Source organism: Hyperolius riggenbachi, chromosome 6 (assembly GCF_040937935.1).
Source record: "Hyperolius riggenbachi isolate aHypRig1 chromosome 6, aHypRig1.pri, whole genome shotgun sequence".
Lineage (NCBI taxonomy): Eukaryota > Metazoa > Chordata > Amphibia > Anura > Hyperoliidae > Hyperolius > Hyperolius riggenbachi.
In genome coordinates, this window is record NC_090651.1 from 72,947,488 (window position 1) to 72,960,749 (window position 13,262).

Here is a 13,262-nt window from a genome sequence, read left to right on the forward strand (position 1 = left end):
TCCTGAAACACAATGTGCCAATTCTTCTTTACGATGTCCTTGATTTTAATTGCGCTTTTGTTATAAGTGGTTACAAATGAAGGTCCTCTATTTGTACCTATTTGTATCTTGCTGTTTGGACACTGGTTTTTCTTTTTCTTTGTTGATTTCTTGACTTTTTCTTTACTCTTATATTCCTCAATCACCTCAGTGATGTGTTTCTCTTTATATCCTTTTTGTAAGAACTTATTGGCCAGTATTTTGCTTTGTTCCTCATAATCCTTGTTAGTGGAGCAGTTTCTTCTCAAACGGCAGAATTGGCTTTTTGGTATGTTTTGAATCCATCTGGGATGATGACAGCTGGATACATGTAAATATGGGTTCCCGGCCGTAGGTTTGAAGTGTGTTTTAGATTGGATATACCTGTTTGTATCATCTGTCATTAGTGTCAAATCTAGGAATACTATACTTTTCTTATCTATTACATGGGTGAAACCTAGATTGAAACTATTATTGTTACAATAGTCCAGGAAATTATAGAAATCTTCACTTGTGCCATCCCAGATGATTAAGATGTCATCAATGAATCTTGTGTAAAACACAAGATGCTTGCTATACGGATTGTTCTCCCAAATATGCAACTTCTCCCAATATGCCATATAAAGATTAGTAAAGCTGGGGGCAAATGCCGCCCCCATAGATGTGCCACAAATCTGCAAATATATAGAATCCATGTATGACAAGTAATTGTGTGCTAGAGCGAATGCAAGTAGATCAATGAGAAAATATATCTGAATATATCCGAAACGCGTAATGACGCACTAAGGCGCAGGACAATTGCAAGCTTGCTTCCGTGTTCCGGGTCCCGCTGGCGCTATCTCCGAATCCCGTTACTACTGGCCATAGAGCGGAGGCGTCCGAGCAGGTGTTCTCCATCTCCTGGGGCACGGTGATATACACTATTAGTGTGATAAGCTTTACCATCTTTTACATCTTGTAAGTTTTATTTTTTACCTTGCGAATGAAGCAATATTAAAAAAGGATAATACACCAGAGAGCGCTCCTCCTCTCTTTTTGTGTTTCTGTATTTTAACCTCACAGTCAGTTCCTCTCAGAAGGTCACCATTTTCTTCTTACAGTGATCCCTTCCAATATAAATACAATATTTTGTCAGAACTGAAATATACCAGTTGCTGTCAGTTATGTATCAACAGCTGTCAGTTACAACTGAATGTGCAAGGTAATGTCCATGTTTCCCTATGGCTCAAGTGGCTGATATTACAGTTTAACAGTGTGCTGACCATGAAGCTGTTATGGGTCATTGGGTAATGGTCATTTTTAAAATGGAGGACGGAGAATTCCATTGATCACAGTGGATAAATGGGATGCAGGAGAGGAGAAAGATTGAGGAGTAGACTGCACAGGAGGAAGTATGACCTGTGTATGGTAGGGCTGCACGATTTTAGGGAAAAATGAAATTGCGATTTTTCTCTCAGAAATTGTAACTTCGATTTATTTCCCCGATTTTTTTCAAAACATGCTTTTGCACTTTAGGGCAGGGAAGGGGGGGGGGGGCTTGGGGGGAGGGGGTTCATGTTAAGACGATCTGGTGCAGCAGCAGCTTTCATAGTACCCGCACTGCCCGGTCCGCTGTCTGTAGTACCTTGTGTCTGGCCCCGCTGTGCGCGGATTGGCCAGAAGCAGTGAATATGTATAAGTGTTAATGAGCAGGGGGCAAATCCACTCGAGCAAGCGGCTGGGCACATACAGCTCTACCAATCACTGGATAGCGATGGAATGACGGCAGCGGTAGGCGGAGCTGTAAAGAGCATACAGCTCCACCTACCGCTTCCATCATTCCATCGCTATCCTGTGATTGGTAAAGCTGTATGTGCCCGGCCGCTCGCTCGAGTGGATCCGCCCCCCGCTCATTAACACTTATACATATTCACTGCTTCTGGCCTATCCGCGCACAGCGGGACCAGACACAAGGTACACTACAGACAGCGGCCCGAAAAACCAAAGATATTGACGATCAGCAGATCGTCTTGCCACAAACCGCGGTTTCGGTTTTAAACCGAAGAACCGTGCAGCCCTAGTGTATGGTTATTTTGACTTTTTATTTTCAGTTCAGGTTCCCTTTAAAGTTAAACTCCGACCAAGAATTGAACTATATCCCAATCAGTAGCTGATACCCCCTTTTACATGAGAAATCTATTCCTTTTCACAAACAGACCATCAGGGGGCGCTGTATGGCTGATATTGTGGTGAAACCCCTCCCACAAGAAACTGAGTACGTACTCTTGGCAGTTTCCGGTCTGTGAACCTTGCGGCATTGTGGGAAATAACGGCCAAAAAAAAGCATGCAGCACCTACATCACCTGCCTAACAGTAAAAAGGTCAGCATGTAATAAACGTCAGAATGTAAATCAGGGATTTAAAAGATTTTGCAATAGGAAAACACTGACTAAATCATTTATACATAATTATTGTAAAAATGAAGCACTTTTTTATTACATTATTTTCACTGGAGTTCCTCTAAGCAGGATATACCATTGTCATGTGTCATAATAAAAGGCAATATAATAGTACATGGTTCACTTAAAGAGAGTCTGAAGCCATAATAAAAATGGCTTTTTTGCTTATATATAGCAGGGGCATGTGTGCCCCTGCTAAAACGCCGCTACCCTGCGGCTGAACGAGGGTCCTTTCCACTCCAAATCCCCCCCTTCAAAATCATGACCAACTTGGTCGTAGATTTTGCTACCCCTGTGCGCTTCCGTGTGAGGCAAGGCTATGAACTGCAGCCCTGCCTTACACGCATCTATCAGCGGCGGATCTCCGCCTCTCCCCCGCCCCTTTCAGTGAAGGAAGACTGAGAGGGGCGGGGGAGAGGCGGAGATCCGCCGCTGATAGACGCGTGTGAGGCAGGGCTGCAGCTCATAGCCCCGCCTCACACGGAAGCGCTCCCCGGGCAGCACAGGGGGGATTTGGAGGTGAAAGGACCCTCGTTTAGCCGCGGGATAGCGGCGTTTTAGCAGGGGCATGTGTGCCCCTGCTATATATAAGGAAAAAAGCCATTTTAATTATGACTTCAGTCTCTCTTTAATCCAACAATATACGGGGAAAAAAAGCATGTAAAAAATAAAGGGGGGGGGGGGTTAGTGGACAAATTGCATTTGAGGGCCCTTTTGCTAGGTACACACTGAGATTTTCTGGCAGATTTACTGTTAGATAGATTATTTCCAACATGTCTGATTTCATTTCTGATCAATTACCGATAGAAGTAAATGGACAAGTCGGAAATCACATCGGACATGTTGGAAATAATTGATCTGACCGTAAATCTGCCAGAAAATCTCAGTGTGTACCGAGCATTACACACGGAGGCAGTGCAGTAAATTGAACGCACTCCACTGAAAGTCTGTGGTACACTGCACCAGAAGTGCCCCATCTTCCATGTGTAACATCTATTTAAACAGCCCCCTTATTTCATACATCGTTTCCTTGGAAGTTTCCCTCTTCCATATGCAGCCACCCCTCTTCCGTGGCCAGCCACCCCTCTTCCGTGGCCAGCCACCCCTCTTCCGTGGCCAGCCACCCCTCTTCCATATGCAGCCACCCCTCTTCCATATGCAGCCACCCCTCTTCCGTGGCCAGCCACCCCTCTTCCATATGCAGGCACCCCTCTTCCATATGCAGCCACCCCTCTTCCATATGCAGCCACCCCTCTTCCGTGGCCAGCCACCCCTCTTCCATATGCAGCCACCCCTCTTCCATATGCAGCCACCCCTCTTCCGTGGCCAGCCACCCCTCTTCCATATGCAGCCACCCCTCTTCCATATGCAGCCACCCCTCTTCCATACGCAGCCACCCCTCTTCCATACGCAGCCACCCCTCTTCCATACGCAGCCACCCCTCTTCCATGGCCAGCCACCCCTCTTCCATATGCAGCCACCCCGCTTCTGTGGCCAGCCACCCCTCTTCCGTGGCCAGCCACCCCTCTTCCGTACGCAGCCACCCCTCTTCCGTACGCAGCCACCCCTCTTCCATACGCAGCCACCCCTCTTCCATACGCAGCCACCCCTCTAGACAACAGCTTTCCAAAACCCAGGCCTTTATAGTAATCCAGCCCTGACTGCAAGTGGCATTTTTACTACTTACTGTCAGAATTATGGGTGGCATTAATGACATCGTCTGGCCAAGCAGCAGTCACATGTATATTTTTATAACCCAAGTATCTAACTTTTGGAAGTGTGAAACAAAAAAACAAACAAAAACAATGGACACTATCTGTAAGGAGGTGTGTGTGTGTGTGTGTGGTGTGTGGTGTGTGTGTGTGTGTGGTGTGTGGTGTGTGGTGTGTGGTGTGTGTGTGTGTGTGTGTGTGTGTGTGTGTGTGTGTGTGTGTGTGTGTGTGTGTGTGTGTGTGTGTGTGTGTGTGTGTGTGTGTGTGTGTGTGTGTGTGTGTGTGTGTGTGTGTGTGTGTGTGTGTGTGTGTGTGTGTGTGTGTGTGTGTGTGTGTGTGTGTGTGTGTGTGTGTGTGTGTGTGTAAAGAATTCCAGGCTATATAGGACTTTCTGTACAAAGGTGATGAGTAACCGTAAAGGTGGCCACACCATACAATTTTTTAAATATCTTTTCCATTCAAGAATTGCAATCAATTTTTCTGACTGATTGTAATATTTAGAAAATCTGATCAATGTACCACACACCTATGTTCAATGTTTCCCCAATCATTCATAAAATAACTGAAAACTCAGGAAAAAAATTGATTGGATCTGTACATCAAGTAATTGACAATCTACCACACACACACCATTCAATTTTCATAAAAATTTATCAGAAAAAAAACACTCCCAACCTTCTTTTAATGAACAAAAATGAGAAATTCGATCAGATTTACCCAACCAATTAAAAAAAGGCTTTCGATAATGTGGGACAACTGATCGTATTTTTCAAATTGATGTAAAAAGTGGATCTTTTAATTGTATGGTATGTGGCCACCTTTAGAATTCTGCCTCACTGCTGCTTTGTGTGCATCACAGGTAGCTGTGCCCAGGACCGTGTGAGGAATCCGGTCGAGGCCTGGCACCGGCATATTTCCAGGCCCTGTATACCTGGACAGCCGTTTCCTTGGAATCCTGTAACAGATTTTACCAGCCTTCTCTGTTGTTGGAGTTCTGCTTTAAGAGAACTAGCCCACACATTAACAACATCCCCAGTTTTATCGATCAAAAAAGAAGTATAATCCTTGGCGATGTCACTTTAAATCAACTGCTGTTGCTGCCTGCAGTCACCCAGGGCTCGAACATAAGATGTGGCCACCACCAAAGATACAAACCACAACACAGGCTCAGTTCAAATGCAACAGGGGATTTACACTGTATTAAAACAACTGGACCTAGGTTAAAACATACAACTTACATTGCAGGTCCATGCAAACTGGACCCTAACTGCATCAATTCGCTTACAAGGTTTTTGCAGAGACTGTAAAGTGGCGACGCACCTTACATAGGTAACAGTCTCTGGTTGTCTTGGGAGAAGCCCGTTCTCCTTCCCTAGATCACAACTGATCACAATATGTAACAGGGTGAACTATGCATGTTGGCAGGTAATGTGCTTCTGTTATCTGCCACAATCAGATTTGCTCATCAGTGTGGCACCCATTTCACTGCTGCCGCCAAAGGCTGCAATGTTAAAAGCCGCGATCAACCAAATTTGGGCCAAAATCGGTCAAATTGCTGGCTGGCCATGCTTGTTGCAGCACTGATTTTAATTTGGTTCAATAAAATGATTGAATCAGATGGTTGACCAGACTGCAAAATCAATTTATGGCCATCTTACGGTGTCTGCTGTCTAATCATATCCTTATGCTTTTAAGTAGCTAAACAAACATTATTCAGATACATGATCAGGGCCAGATGTAGACTTTGTGCAGCTTGAGGCTAATTTGTGAGATTGCTTCTATAGCTGCAGTGCACCCCCCCCCCCCCCCAAAAAAAAAAAAACCCACAGTATAGGTAGGTAGCCAGGTATAGGTGCCGCCTGTATAGGAAGCCAAGTATAGGTTTACATGCCACTGTTTGTAGTATAGGGGCCTACGAACGTACATGCCCCCCCCCCCCCTATTTTGGCTGGGCTCCCCTCCATTGTGCTCCATCCTCTGTAGCTAAGAGTAGAGCCAGATATGTGAAAGCTGAGGTAGCAGTAAATGTATCCATTCTATGCTCCCTGTACATCATCCCTGTGCCCACAACACTCTTGGCTGTGCACTAACATACAGGGGGCATGGATTGGACAGAACATGCACCGCTCATTACAGAGTGACACATGGGCACAAAGAAGGTACAATGGAGAGGAGCCCATCAAAACAGGGGGATCTGCAGGCATTTGGACCCCATACTACAGATATTGGCATGTATAGCTTCCTGTCCAGGTGTGCTTTAAAGTATATTTTAAGTTAGAGTGTACTTGAGATGAGAGGAACCACAGGAATTTTACTTACCTGGGGCTGCTCCAGCCCCTTGTAGTGTGTCCTCCAGTCCCCTCCGTTCTGCTGCTGTCAGCCCTGATAAAGTCCACAGCTGGCCCAGTTGCGGAGTACTGTGCCCCCTTGGCCCGGGAGCGTTCTGCACCTGCTCAGTTACAAGCTTTAAATGTGCAGAATGCTCCCGGCTATGGGGGCGCGATCGAGGAGCTGACAGACTACAGGGTGCTGGAAGAAGCTCCAGGTAAGTAAAAATTCTGTGGTTCCTCTCAGCTCAGGTTTACTGTAATCTGTGCATCAGGAACAAGGCAAGCCCTACCATGAAGTCACCTGACTCAAATGATTCAGGCAGTAAAATATAGGGGGCAACTGGCCCAATCTGATTGGCAGAGCAGCCTCAGTGGAGCACAATTACCCAGTCCACCTATCCATCCTTTCCTTCACTGCAGCCCATCCCATGCAGCAGCATCTCTCTGTAGGCTCCTGATGGCCTGCACTGGGAGTCTATGGAGAGACACTTCTGCACAGTGCTAGGCTGCAGTGACTAAAGCTGAATACTCACCTGAAGACACCAGAAAATGGATCAGGGAACCTCACAACCAACGTACAATCATTCCCCGATCCATTTTCCTACCCACGGGAACATGAGATGCCACACGGCGTCATCTATGATCTTAAAGATCTGATCCTCCACGGTGCTCGCAATCGTCGTGCATCACAAAACATCATTCGGCCAATCGCACGTATGTACCGGCCTTGTGAACTCATGGAAACAATCGCTCCTCGTGCAAAAAAAATAAATACATTTCACTAGTCCTCTGAAAAATGTTGCAAGAATTTGTGTTGTGGGTATGAGCCTTTAGAGGAGAGGTCCCAATGCTGGACTAGGCGATTGTGCTCCGCTGCATGTTTTCCTATTTGGGGGAGGGGGGGGGGAATTGAGAAAGAGAAAGACTCCCTTAGCATTAGTGTCCCTTAAATCAAGAGCAGGGGAAGCACAGCATGTGACTGCATGTTACTGCACTTCTTACTAAGGTGGGGGATGGAGGGGCAGATTCTGACCACACTTCTTACTGGGGGCAGGTTGCTTCAGGGCCCTTTCACACTGGGGCAGTGGAGTAAATTTAATGCACCCCACCACAGCCTAATGAAAGTCTATGGGGTAGCTCACACTCCCCACGTTGCTGTACGCTGCACCGGAAGTGCCCTATCCAAGGCGCGTCCATACCTACCTTACCATGCGGCTCCTGCAGCGATCTGCGTCAGACCGAAAAGCCATTATCTATGGGAACTTGCAAGTATTTAAAATCGCGCTGCAGTTCTTAGCATTGCACATGCGTGGAAGAGCATTTTAGCAATACGCTTCAGCACACGTCATCTATTGCCCAACAGTAAGTGTCACTTCCTGCTTGGCCAAATGCCAGACGGGGGAATTCCACCAAAAGGCCGGTTTTTGGTGCTGCCGTGACTGCTTCCTACCGGGGGTGGGAGGGTTGGATGGGTGTGTGTGTTGGTGTTAGCACCACCAGTAAAGCTGACAAAGTTCAAATACAGAGAGGCATAAAGGCAGAGCTACAGCATGCCCTGCACAATTCCCCACCATGACCTCAGCAGGATGAGGACAGCTGCACATTCGCAAAGTGCACAACACACTGTGCACTCAAACCTGTCTGTGCTGTTCCAGCTGAGCTGCTGATCCTTCCGCCCCCGTCTGCTCTACTGCAGTAGCCTCAAAGGTGGCCACTAACAGGCCAAGTTCTAGTGAAAAATCGTTAGAGCGATCAGAAATTCTGATTGGAAGTGAAATCGTTCACTACACCATCAACGAACCAATCTTTGCTTCCTATCACAACCAAATATTGATTCAACGAAAACCCAATTGGTTAACTGATTTTATAATCGTATGTAATTGATTGTGACCATCAACGGAGATTATTTCCAACCAATCCGGTCAGAATTTCTGATTGCTCAAACGATTTTTCACTAGAAATTGGACCGTTAGTGGCTACCTTTACAGAATCTGGTCTCCTATCCTTGGCTGAGGCTGCCAGCGACATAGAGCCTCTGTAACAAAATTTTTAGCCTTATTTCTTCTATCCTATAAGTTCCTATACCTGTTCTAATGTGGTTTGTCTTACTGCAGCCTTTCCTAGTTGCATAGTGGATGTATTATCTCTGTTATCTAATCTTCTTTTCTCTGACGGCTTTGGCTTCGATTCATAAAAGTGAGTGCAGTAGTTCAGAGAAGGGCGGGAAATTACCGCTAGCGGTAAATTAGGGATTTGCAGTGAATTCATAAAAAAAATTCAGTGTGAGGTGATTGCAATAGCAGTCGGTAAGTGTGCGGTGTGGTGCGGAAAGCTGTCGGTATAATTTGCTTAGTGCGGTAGTTTGCCGCTGACTTCCTAATGACAAGGTGCATGCTGGATAAAAGTGGGCAGTCTTAGACACACGTGACTTACCGTATATACTCACATACAAGCCGAGTTTCTGACCCTCCAAAAGTGGGTCAAAAGTTGGGGGGTCGTCTTGTATGCGAGCCAAGCGGTCCCCCATACCCCCGTGCACCGCCAACCCCCCCCCCCCCCCCCCCCCTCGCGGCTGCAATTACCTTAGCCGGAGCCACTTCTTCTATTCCCCTCTCCTGCTCGCTTCATAATTCACAGCAGCGCTCTTCACGGCTGCTGTCTCTGATGACAGAAAGCGGTTCCCATAGCAACGGCGATGAACATCGCCGCTACAGGAAGCTGCGCTCTCTGCTTCCTGCTTCATCACAGGCAGCAGCCGTGAAGAGCGCTGCTGTGAATTATGGAGCAAGCAGGAGAGGGGAACAGGGTTGCCAACCTAATTTTTAATTTTAGACGGACAAAATGCCCAAAAAAGCAGGACGCCTATAATTTTGGATCGACGGGGGGCGGAGTCAGGGGTGGAGTCAAAAGCGCACTTTTAAGTTGATTTGTTAGTGGGGCTAAGCGCTAGACATTTTCAGCAGCACTGTACATAGTCATGTCACTGACTGCCCTCAGAGGAGCTCACAACCTAATCCTAATGTCCTACCACATTATTATTTGTTTATATAGCGCTGACTTCTTTTGCAGCACTTTACTGTCCTCAGAGAAGCTCACAATCTAGAAATGCGCCACATAAATGCAGTTCAAAGCAGCTGCAGCGATGTCGTGTGTCCCCAGCCATCGTAATTCATGCCTTGAGATGTAGTCCATTCATCTACCAGACGAGACATATAGTCATACTTATGGACTATATCTTCCAGCATGCATTATTACGGCATCCAGTCAGGGGTGCATAATAACACCGCAGCTGCTTTGTTTATATTGCGTTTCTGCTGTATACAAATAAGTAAGATGGAGGTACCTGTGTAGACCTGGGGGGTTAAAGATCATAATATGTACATAAAGGCTCACAGCTGCCCCCCACAAACACATCATATACAAACCTCCCTTATGCTGGGTACACACGTTACGTTATTTTGTGCGATTTAGCCACCCGATCGTGTTTTCGGCACAACTTCACACTCGATTCTCTTATCTTTATTCGTTTTTCATCTATCGCACGAAAAACGTAACATGTGTACCCAGCATTAGGGAGAGGTTTGTGTCAGATTATGATCATTTACAGCAGTGTCAATGTCAAAGGGGGAGGGAGGACACTACAGATAAAAAGCTCATTGAGATTCAATCAAGCTACAACAGGAAGTGAACCTAGATCAAATAAACACACAGAACTTCTGCTGCTCCTATACTATATCTGAGCAGCTCCAAAGGGGCGACGCACGTTACCGGGCACTACCTACCTATACTGGGCACTTTACTAGCTGTACTGGGGCACTTTACTAGCTGTACTGGGGCACTTTACTAGCTATACTGGGCACTATACTAGCTATACGGAACACTATACTAGCTATACTGGGCACTATACTAGCTATACTGGGGCAATTCACTAGCTATACTGGGGCAATTCACTAGCTATACTGGGCACTATACTAGCTATACTGGGCACTATACTAGCTATACTGGGCACTATACTAGCTATACTGGGCACTATACTAGCTATACTGGGGCAATTCACTAGCTATACTGGGCACTATACTAGCTATACTGGGCACTATACTAGCTATACTGGGCACTATACTAGTTATACTGGGCACTATACTAGCTATACTGGGCACTATACTAGGCACTATACTAGCTATACTGGGCACTATACTAGCTATACTGGGCACTATACTAGCTATACTGGGCACTATGCTAGCTATACTGGGGCACTATGCTAGCTATACTGGGGCACTTCACTAGCTATACTGGGCACTATACTAGCTATACTGGGGCACTACCTACCTATACTGGGCACTATACTAGCTTTACTGGGGTACTTTACTAGCTACTTTACTAGCTATACTGGGCACTTCACTAGCTATACTGGGCACTATACTAGCTATACTGGGCACTATACTAGCTATACTGGGCACTATACTAGTTATACTGGGCACTATACTAGTTATACTGGGCACTATACTAGCTATACTGGGGCACTTCACTAGCTATACTGGGGCACTACCTACCTATACTGGGCACTCTACTAGCTATACTGGGCACTATACTAGCTATACTGGGGTACTTTACTAGCTACTTTACTAGCTATACTGGGCACTATACTAGCTATACTGGGGCACTACCTACCTATACTGGGCACTATACTAGCTATACTGGGGTACTTTACTAGCTATACTGGGCACTATACTAGCTATACTGGGGCACTACCTACCTATACTGGGCACTATACTAGCTATACTGGGGTACTTTACTAGCTACTTTACTAGCTATACTGGGCACTATACTAGCTATACTGGGGCACTACCTACCTATACTGGGCACTACCTACCTATACTGGGCACTATACTAGTTATACTGGGGCACTACCTACCCATACTGGGCACTTTACTAGCTATACTGGGCACTATACTACCTATACTGGGCACTATACTAGCTATACTGGGGCACTACCTACTCATACTGGGCACTATACTAGCTATACTAGGGCACTAACTTTCCATACTGGGCACTTTACTAGCTATACTGGGACACACTAGGGGAATAACGCGGCCAGCATTTATTACCTCCGGCTTATATGGGGGTCATTTTTTCCAGTTTTGTTTTTTTTTTACGTAAAAGCTACAACAGGAAGTGAACCTAGATCAAATAAACACACAGAACTTCTGCTGCTCCTATACTATATCTGAGCAGCTCCAAAGGGGCGACGCACGTTACCGGGCACTACCTACCTATACTGGGCACTTTACTAGCTGTACTGGGGCACTTTACTAGCTATACTGGGCACTATACTAGCTATACTGAACACTATACTAGCTATACTGGGCACTATACTAGCTATACTGGGGCAATTCACTAGCTATACTGGGCACTATACTAGCTATACTGGGCACTATACTAGCTATACTGGGCACTATACTAGCTATACTGGGCACTATACTAGTTATACTGGGCACTATACTAGTTATACTGGGCACTATACTAGCTATACTGGGGCACTTCACTAGCTATACTGGGGCACTACCTACCTATACTGGGCACTCTACTAGCTATACTGGGCACTATACTAGCTATACTGGGCACTATGCTAGCTATACTGGGGCACTATGCTAGCTATACTGGGGCACTTCACTAGCTATACTGGGCACTATACTAGCTATACTGGGGCACTACCTACCTATACTGGGCACTATACTAGCTTTACTGGGGTACTTTACTAGCTACTTTACTAGCTATACTGGGCACTTCACTAGCTATACTGGGCACTATACTAGCTATACTGGGCACTATACTAGCTATACTGGGCACTATACTAGTTATACTGGGCACTATACTAGCTATACTGGGGCACTTCACTAGCTATACTGGGGCACTACCTACCTATACTGGGCACTCTACTAGCTATACTGGGCACTATACTAGCTATACTGGGGTACTTTACTAGCTACTTTACTAGCTATACTGGGCACTATACTAGCTATACTGGGGCACTACCTACCTATACTGGGCACTATACTAGCTATACTGGGGTACTTTACTAGCTATACTGGGCACTATACTAGCTATACTGGGGCACTACCTACCTATACTGGGCACTATACTAGCTATACTGGGGTACTTTACTAGCTACTTTACTAGCTATACTGGGCACTATACTAGCTATACTGGGGCACTACCTACCTATACTGGGCACTACCTACCTATACTGGGCACTATACTAGTTATACTGGGGCACTACCTACCCATACTGGGCACTTTACTAGCTATACTGGGCACTATACTACCTATACTGGGCACTATACTAGCTATACTGGGGCACTACCTACTCATACTGGGCACTATACTAGCTATACTAGGGCACTAACTTCCCATACTGGGCACTTTACTAGCTATACTGGGACACACTAGGGGAATAACGCGGCCAGCATTTATTACCTCCGGCTTATATGGGGGTCACTCATTTTTTCCAGTTTTGTTTTTTTTACGTAAAAGTGGGGGGGGGGGGGTCGGCTTATATGCGAGTATATACAGTACTTATTATAAGTTATAATTATATACATACATACTAATTATTCTTATAAATTATCTAACTCTGTGCAATTTCTAAAAACCTGGGTGATATTACAAGCACCATTCCTCCTCTGTATCCTTAAAAATTCCATAACATTAAGTTCAAAGGGCTCAATTTGTCACCTAAAATGCTACTGTGTAGAGCAAACTCGCCA